Source organism: Scomber scombrus, chromosome 1, assembly GCF_963691925.1.
Source record: "Scomber scombrus chromosome 1, fScoSco1.1, whole genome shotgun sequence".
Taxonomy (NCBI): Eukaryota; Metazoa; Chordata; class Actinopteri; order Scombriformes; family Scombridae; genus Scomber; species Scomber scombrus.
The window spans coordinates 15262737-15271582 of record NC_084970.1 but is presented as its reverse complement, the minus strand read 5'-3'; positions in this window follow the sequence as shown (position 1 = coordinate 15271582).

The following is an 8846-nucleotide window of genomic DNA, read 5'->3' as shown; positions in this document are numbered from 1 at the left end:
ATATAATATATAATATATATATATATATAATATATATATATATAAATAATATATATATATATATATATATATATATATAATAAAACTACCCCTACCTTAACACCCCCCACCAAAAACAACCCACACCCACCCCAACCATAACCACACATAAAAAATATATCAACACATACCTATATATCCATCCTTCTAACATCCCCTATATACAATCATTCCATATTACCATATAAACACCCCCCCCCCTCCTAAATCCCCCCCCATCATCCATCCAAACACACTCTTTCCCTAAACTATATAATATATATATATATATATATATATATATATATATAATATATATATATATATATATATATATATATATATAATATATATATATATAAAACATTTAACATTTCTTCAAATTATCAACATAAATAAATCTTAACCCCCACCACCTTAAAATCAAAACATCCAAAAATACACACCCTATCATCCCCCCTATCACATAATTCCCCCCCCAACTCCCCAACCACTCAACTACTCAATCCAACAACACTACTAACACACAATAACAAGTACAAATTCAACCATGCCATATTCAAAACAGAAAGCACACAGTACATAACAATAATCTAAATAATCAAAACGTCAGCTCTCTCTTGATTCATTTGACTGATCATTTCAGGTATAACAAAATTGGCCACCAAATTCCATTGCAACACTTAACTGTTCACTCTAAATTGAGTTAAAGACCAGAGATCTTTACATTTCCTGCATATCTTAAAGGTCTATAACAACATGTATAATCCCATTAAAATATTTAATTGTTAAAAATGGAGATCATTCCCTCAAATGTGCTGATAATTGGACTGATCGATATTGGTTTACTTTTGAAATATGTTTCATTCATACATACTATACAAAGGGTTTTATTTTATTGCAGCAACAGCAGTTTTTGTAACCTAATATTTCTTATATGTGTGGAGGCTCTAGAGAAAAGGCTTCAGTTCATTGTATCTGCAGGAGATTGAATGAAATGAATGTGAAGATTGAAAGGAGCAGTGCAGCAATGACACACACCAGACTGAATGCCTGTGGAAGAGACAGTCCCGCTGTACAATACTGCAGTTTCTACCTCCATTACTCACTTCATTGGCTCTGTTGCTTTCTGTCTCTCGCTCTCCCTTTCTCCTCTCTCACCTCATAATGGCCATCAAATTAGATTTACTATTGCTTAGCTATAACCCTCTGTCTCTCCCTCTCTGTCACTCACTGTCTCCCTCCCGTTTTCTGTCTCTCTCACTCCCCAAAAGGCTTTAAATTAGATTCACCATCCGTGGTGTGTCTCTCTCTTTTTCACTGCATTTCTCTGCAGGCAGACTGAACCAATCAGAAAAGGACACTGCAGTGGTTTTAACCCATCTTCATTCACTCACCCTTCTGCCATTGCACCCCCCCCCCCTTCAATTTTCACTCTCATTTTAGAGATACCCCCCTCTCCATGTTTCTAACCGTCTGCACCTCTACCCTCTCTTCACTCTCCCTCTTTATGTTCACATCTTCCCTTTCCAGTTCTTATTATATTTTCACTTATAAGCACACTTTTTTTTTTGTTAGTTTTAGTTTTTAAGTTCTTAACCTCAGTAAAGTATTTTTAATGGACAGTTTGTGTCATATTGTTCAATAGTTCAGTACATGAAATCACCACGTCATAAAATTGCAATTTGATCCTTTAATTGCAGTTAATGGGAGTTTCTTGTCTTCTCTTTCCTCTGTGAGAGAACGTGTAATAATGTAGATATGATCCCAGATATAATTTCTCAGTTATCTTCCCGTGTTTCAGGGTCTCAGTGGTAACCGGCTACTAGATAATACCATATATTCATGAGTAATCTCACCTTGAATAAAAAGCAAGACAAAACTGTATCTCCATGTTAAGTCCCACGTCTCCATCTTGACCTCATCACTTTTCCTGAGTTGCTTCCATCTTTGATTGGACCTCTTTTTAATCACAGCAGGCTCTTGAAACCAGAGGAGTCTTTTTGCTGCTACCTGAATGTATTTAAATTTTTACCATGAGCCCTTTTCTTGTTTTTTTTTAGATAATTTCGAACCACTGATAGCAGCATGGTTCTGTTAGTCTGTTGGTCGGTCCACCTCTTTGCCCTATACTGAAATATTACTTGATGGATTTCCATGAGATTTGGTCAGACATTCAGACGATGAATCCTACTGACTGTTTGGTAATCTCTGATTTATCAGCTGTCGCACCACCACCAGGTCAAAGTTTACACTTAATCTGTGAAATATCTCGACATGCAGTCTGGTAACATTTTTAAAGAATGGAACATATTTATCAAAACCTTTGATAACGGATGTTATATTTAATATTCATTTTGACAGTATATGCAATATTATTCTTATTTGTTCCAAGAACAGATTAACTGTTAATATTAAGTGATAACCATCAGTGGAGGGTCTGCAGTAACTGAGTCTTTGGATATTAAGACTAATATTCACACTTCAGTCATAAACGTCAACTTCCTGTCTGTATTGTCAGCCCTAAAACCAGCCAACTGGTGTACTTACACCAACAACTGGACTGGTGTTGTATACACTTAGCTCTGAATATTGATACAAAGTGTTATTAAGAGGAGTGTGCTTCAAGTGTGGGTTTTATTAAGTTACAATGACTAAATGCATATTCTTTATTCTAAGTTAAATTCTTGAACATTCAAGTAACAAATAACTGTTTTGTTGGGTTTTTTTGTTCAAGAGTTGATCAGCGGGATACATTTCCAGTTTTAGTACACTGTTGAGATGATTTCATTTTCCTACAACACAAAGTTTTCTAAATTCATACAGACACCTGATTCCAAATAGCTATTTAAAGCAGTTGGAAACCAGAAGATTCAGACTGCTTTAAAAACACGTATTACTTAAATTAATCAGCTAACAATCTTGGGAACAAATACAAGAAATGCTTGACTTAAATGAGGAAATTAGTCTCACAGAACATGCCAGGAAATTGAACTCTTCCGCATCCCTGATGTAGATGATTGACAGACAGGTGAGTTCAGAAAAGACAGCAGTAGCCATTTGCTGAGTACTATGATTGCATATTATTCGCCAAAAGTTATCCATAAACCCATTTTCTTGCATATGTTCTATAAAGAAATGCTTTTTATAACCTGAAATTCCAGGAATCCATTCATTTCCCCCTCGTTGTCCTTCCTAACCTCCCCAATCTCATTTCTCTCGCACCTGTGCACTTCTTCCTCACCTCATCTATCTATTTTCCTCAACTACACTCTTTAACTCCTCTTATCTTCCTCTTTCCTTGTGGTTCCCCTTTTGCTACTTTTCTTGTCTCATCTCTTCCTTCCCTCAATCTCTCCCTTCCTCCCTGCTTTGTCTTCGCTGCTCTGTGTGGGTGATCAAAGCTGGCTTAACAGGGCAATGTGTCACCCAGATAGCAGCCTAAAGGTTAGTAAGAGATACCAACACACACACACACACACATACACACATACATACATACATACATACATACATACATACATACATACATACATACATACATACATACATACATACATACACATACATACATACATACATACATACATACATACATACATACATACACATACATACACACATACACACAGTCTGAAAATCTTAACACCTTTGCCTGAGGCACCATGTCCATGTTTAAAAATAAGTCTTCACTTTCACAGTCTTCATCTTAACCACCTTAACTAATGGACACAGATATGTTAACAATGTGTTTTAGATGGTAAAGATAGACTGTTGCTTGTTTAACTTAGGTGAATTATGAGGAAATCGTAAAGCCATGTAACTTATTATATTGAAGTTTTTGAAGCATTTCTATCTGTAATCTCTTTTTCAAAAACTATGTGAAATTAATCATACAATAAGTATTAAAAAATCGGTTTCTATTTAATATGTTATTAGCAGCAGTTCTTGGGAGAGAATTTGGATCATTTTGCATCACACTGTGTCATTTTGGGATTAAACTTCTGAAAGGTTCCTGTGAAAAAATGAAAGAGAATAAATATGCCAGTATGCTGCTTTCTTAGCATTGTCACAGCATCATCCGAGCTGACAGCACCTGGAGGCTGCATTAGAAATAGTTTCTCATAAATGATCAGTTATTTTTCTCAACTTCTGTCAAGGAGACAGATCATCATCGATTTGAAACTAACTATTATAAGCTGTGTATAGAGCAACATTAGACTACCCGACTGAACAACAGTCTATGTCCATGTCTATGAGGCTGTTTTGTATAATAGAAACCAAAATATTGGACAAATAGAACATCTGACCTGACGGTGATATATAGATTCTGCTGTAGATGAAAATATAGGGATCAACAAAATTATTAAGATCCATCTTGAAAGGGACATAAATATCTCTACCAAATCAGACGAGTCAGACAAATTCATCCACTGGACAACATGAATGTCTGCATAAAATTAACGGAAGTCCATACAACACGTCAGTCTGGACCAAAGAATATACATACATACAGTATATATACACAGAAAATAGGTGATCAGTTACTATGATTGAATATTGAAAAAAAAGGTTCACAAGACTTGTTTATTTGATAAGGATTGCTGCATCTGGATTTCTTTGCCCTCTGCAGTCACCTGGTTCACCAAATATTGTATATGAAATAAACCACTGTAGAGTGTGCATTATCAGTGATAATATTGGTATGGTTAAATAATTCATATTAATCTGTTAACATTTACTGCCTTGTAATACTGGATAAATTTACTCTGTGACTTACTCAGCTTTGTCAGGTATGCATTAAGCAACCAAATGCAAAGAAGTGTAGTAGACTTTGTAGCTTTTGAGACAATAACTCAAAGTGCTTTAAACCTGGACTAGCCAGCTAAATGTACTTTGTGCAGCTGTTCCAAAATTAAAACATCCAATGTCAAACTCTTTCAATACATTCCTTTATTTACATCCCCCCATCTTGCTCTTCCATCAGTACAATGTGTCAGACCACTCTTCTCAAAGACATAACAGTAATGGTTATCAGCAAAGGACAGACTTGAATCATGGAAACGGCACGTATGCAGAGAGAGTCTTGCAGGGAGGGTATGTCGTAACCTCGGGTGATTCTGACTGGTTGTTATAACATCATTGACTCAATCTTCCATCTGACAAATTGGCACTTTTCAATGACACAAACTAGTTTTTATCAGTTCTGTTGTTCAAAGGGCTACAGTGGAGATTTGAGCACCACTGACTATTACAACTGATCAGAACTAAAAGTGTCTCTTCTGCTACTGATAAAAACAGTTTTTGGAAAATGTGGTCTGACCCAGACATTAACACGCGATACTCCATAAGAACTTAAAGATGCTATGTGTCGGATTTCCAGATAACACATTGTAATTCTTCAATGCTTTTGCAAAATTTGCAACAGTGCACAGTATGTCAACTTGTTCACTAGGCTTCATCCTTTTTTTTTAAATTCGCCCTGCAACCTGATATAACAGATGACATTTATTGAATCATTCCATTTAAATCGCCTCACAATGAGTCCATCCCTCTAAGCATGGTTGCTGCTGATTAAAAAAAGGAACCCTTATTTTTCACATACACAATTATGTTAGCTATAAACATTATGGGGACACCGTAACCTCAGGTGTTTTTCATGATTATTGCTAGAATTATAAAGCTCTACTACAGTAGATTTGGCAGTGACATATCAAGGAAGAAACCTCACACATAGCATCTTAACTCTAGAGATGAGTACAGGCCATTAACTTATCCAGAGGGTTGGGATTCCCAAAACATCCACCGCTAAATACACAAGGCTGCAGTTAATACTTTAATATATTGGCATTTCGCTTAAAACAACACAGCTGTCTTCAAACTAAAACGTTTTCTTCTTCAGTTATTCCTTATGTGCTGGACGTTAGTGAAAAACCATCAAACTACACTGGATGTGAATGTTTTAGGAAACCCAGACCCATTAAAATCCCAAGAGGAACAACAGGAGCAAATGAAATCAACAGAAAATATAGAAAATAAATATGAGCGTATATATGATATGTGTACAGTATATATACTTAATATATGACAAGGGCTCAGCAAAGTATGTACAGTTATTCTTGTTCTTAAATGCATAGTAACTTTTAAGATCATAAGGTGTAAATAAATAAGAACGTTTATAAGCGACTCTGCCCTCCTGAGCACAAATAAATAAACCTTCATTCATGACTTGCACTGTAAACTGGGAGGTAAAAGCAGCAAACGGTCAGCGATATAAAAGGCCTTGTGTGTACACTTCATGGGTCCAATCTGTCAAATGAGTCTCGGTTTCTGGCCTAATTTCCCACTAGATCATCTCATGGCTGTCTCTGCAGGTGTACACCACATGACACTAATGTCTGTTACCTTTTCACACAGTCATGAGAGGATCAAAACCTTTCATAAATTAAGATATTTCCTGTTTCTTTGTCAGTTCAGTGGATGAGATAAAAAGTCTGTTTTATCAGCAGAAAGATAAATTTAGCACTAAGACGCTTTTGACAAATCGTTCCAATAACAGTGCTTCCACGCCTGTGAAGTCGGTGTCTATTTCTGCTTTTCCCTCTCAGACAACAAACAGGATCACCCAGAATGCTCTTTGCTTGCAGGGCAAAAGGTGTTCAGAGGAGGATGACAGACCTGATGACAGCGATGTAGAAGAAGCATTCGAAGGGTTATGTTCTGTTTTTCAGCGGGAAACAGGCTCTTTCAGATATTTATATTTGTACAAACATTTAGATCATAAATATTTCAAGCACCATAGATAATAATATTAACAAATCTTAAGTGTTGCTATTCGTCCAAAAGACATGGAACCAGGCAGAGATCTACGCCTTGTAATTTGGTCGTCACCCTTTTCTTTCTTTAATTCTCTTTCATTTCTTTATATATTAGATATTATTTAGATATTTATACTTTTTGTGCTGTCATTTCTTCATAATGTTTGTGTCTTTTTAGTAAAAGACACAAACATACTGGAACTTTTTCAGCAGCCCATCAACCAACTGCATCCTATTGCTTTTTGCAAGTATTTCCAGTCTAAATTCACTACTTTGTTCCAATAATTCAGGCATTATACAAATGAGACTCTAACACTATCAATAGGTTCAGTCTGTGTACCTGTGTCTTACTTTGAAATATCTCTTTAGCTATCCCCCACTGTCCTGCTATCATACATAGTCTCCACATGGTCCCATTGCACTCAAATAAAAAAGGATACCTCATTATAAAACACACATGGACAAATCATTCAGTTTCTTTTAGAATAGAGCAGAACAACACAGATACAAATAACAGACTGTCAGTGTGTCAGACAGACAGTCAATTGATGGATGTACTTAACACTGGATCAGAGAAAAATAACATTGTCATTTCCCACTCAATGCGACTCAGACGTCTCATTGCTTTGTGAACACGTAAAAGCCATCACATCTGTATGGGGGGGGGGGGGGGGGGGGGGGGGGGGGGGGGGGGGGGGGTTACAGAGGGCACCAGAGGGTCAAAATTCAGATGTGCTCTGTTGAAGAGGAAAGTCAAGGTAAAAACACCATCACAAGAAACGAGCTTTAGTTTGTTTTTTTTCTTCTTCTTCTTCTTTGTTTAAATACATATATTTCTATGTCCTGGAAAAAGCATGTAACCAATGGTTAAAAATGCATTTTAACTTAGTTTTCTTTTTTCTTTTTTTTTTGGTCCCTCTTACAGTGGACTTGGTGTTGGCATTTATGTTCAGGACAGTGCTGTTATGTAGGTCTTCAACTTTTTTAATCCATACAGTTTAAATTTAGTCTTGTCACCAATGTACCAAATACCATTTACACATACAGTATTAGTCTGTTTATCATATATGGAAACAATGAACCACAGTAAAACATCACATTTAGAAATGGCTATAAATTCAAAGATTTTTCAAGGACACTAATCGTTGTGTTCTTTTTTTTCTATGCTAGCACCATACTTACTGCATGTACACAAATTCAGAGAGAAAGAGAATGGGTCTTGGTATTGTTAAAATGTTCACAAGGCACTTATCTAAATCATATTTGTTTGTCCTCCTGTTTTTCTCTTGGTCTCTTTTATTAACTGAGCAACAATACCAGCCATTCTGTAGTTAGCACTCTGTATTTACAGCCAATGGCTCTGCTAAACTCTAAAAAGTGCTGTTCCAAAATTAAGGGAAATGAGAAAATGCTCATCTCTTCTCCTGCACCTCCTCTTTTAACCTTCTCTATTTAAAAAAAAAAGGCAGTTTTTCCTTCTCTCTCTCCTCTTTCCCTCCATACATTCCTAAATGTTCTCAGCAGTCCAATAATTCAGTTATCAGGAAAACTTGGTCACTTGGTTATGTTTGATGCTTCTTTTCAGACTCAGAACCATCTGTCTGCTCATGGTTATCTGATTATAAGTGGCTCGTCTATCAGATGCTGTTTATTGTTTGTTTCTGAAGCTGTTTACCAGCCCCAGCACAAAAATCCTGTTAGATATTTATTTTTATCTCCATTTCATTAATCCATCCCTGTATCCATCCATCTGTCCTTCTGCCTACTTACATCTGGAGGAGACATAAGGATGGCCGACATGCTGGATCCAGTGGTCAGTCCATCCCTATATCTGTCCTTCCATCTATCCAGTCTTCAAATGAGATGTATTTATTTAGGAGATATTTTCTAAAGGTGTTTAATTAATCAGGGAGCAAAGAGTCGATGAATGAAAAAGCAAATGTCTACATCTAATTGAGTCCAGCTGTGTGTCTACCTCTCCGCCCTCCAGCTCTCCATCCCTCCATCTGT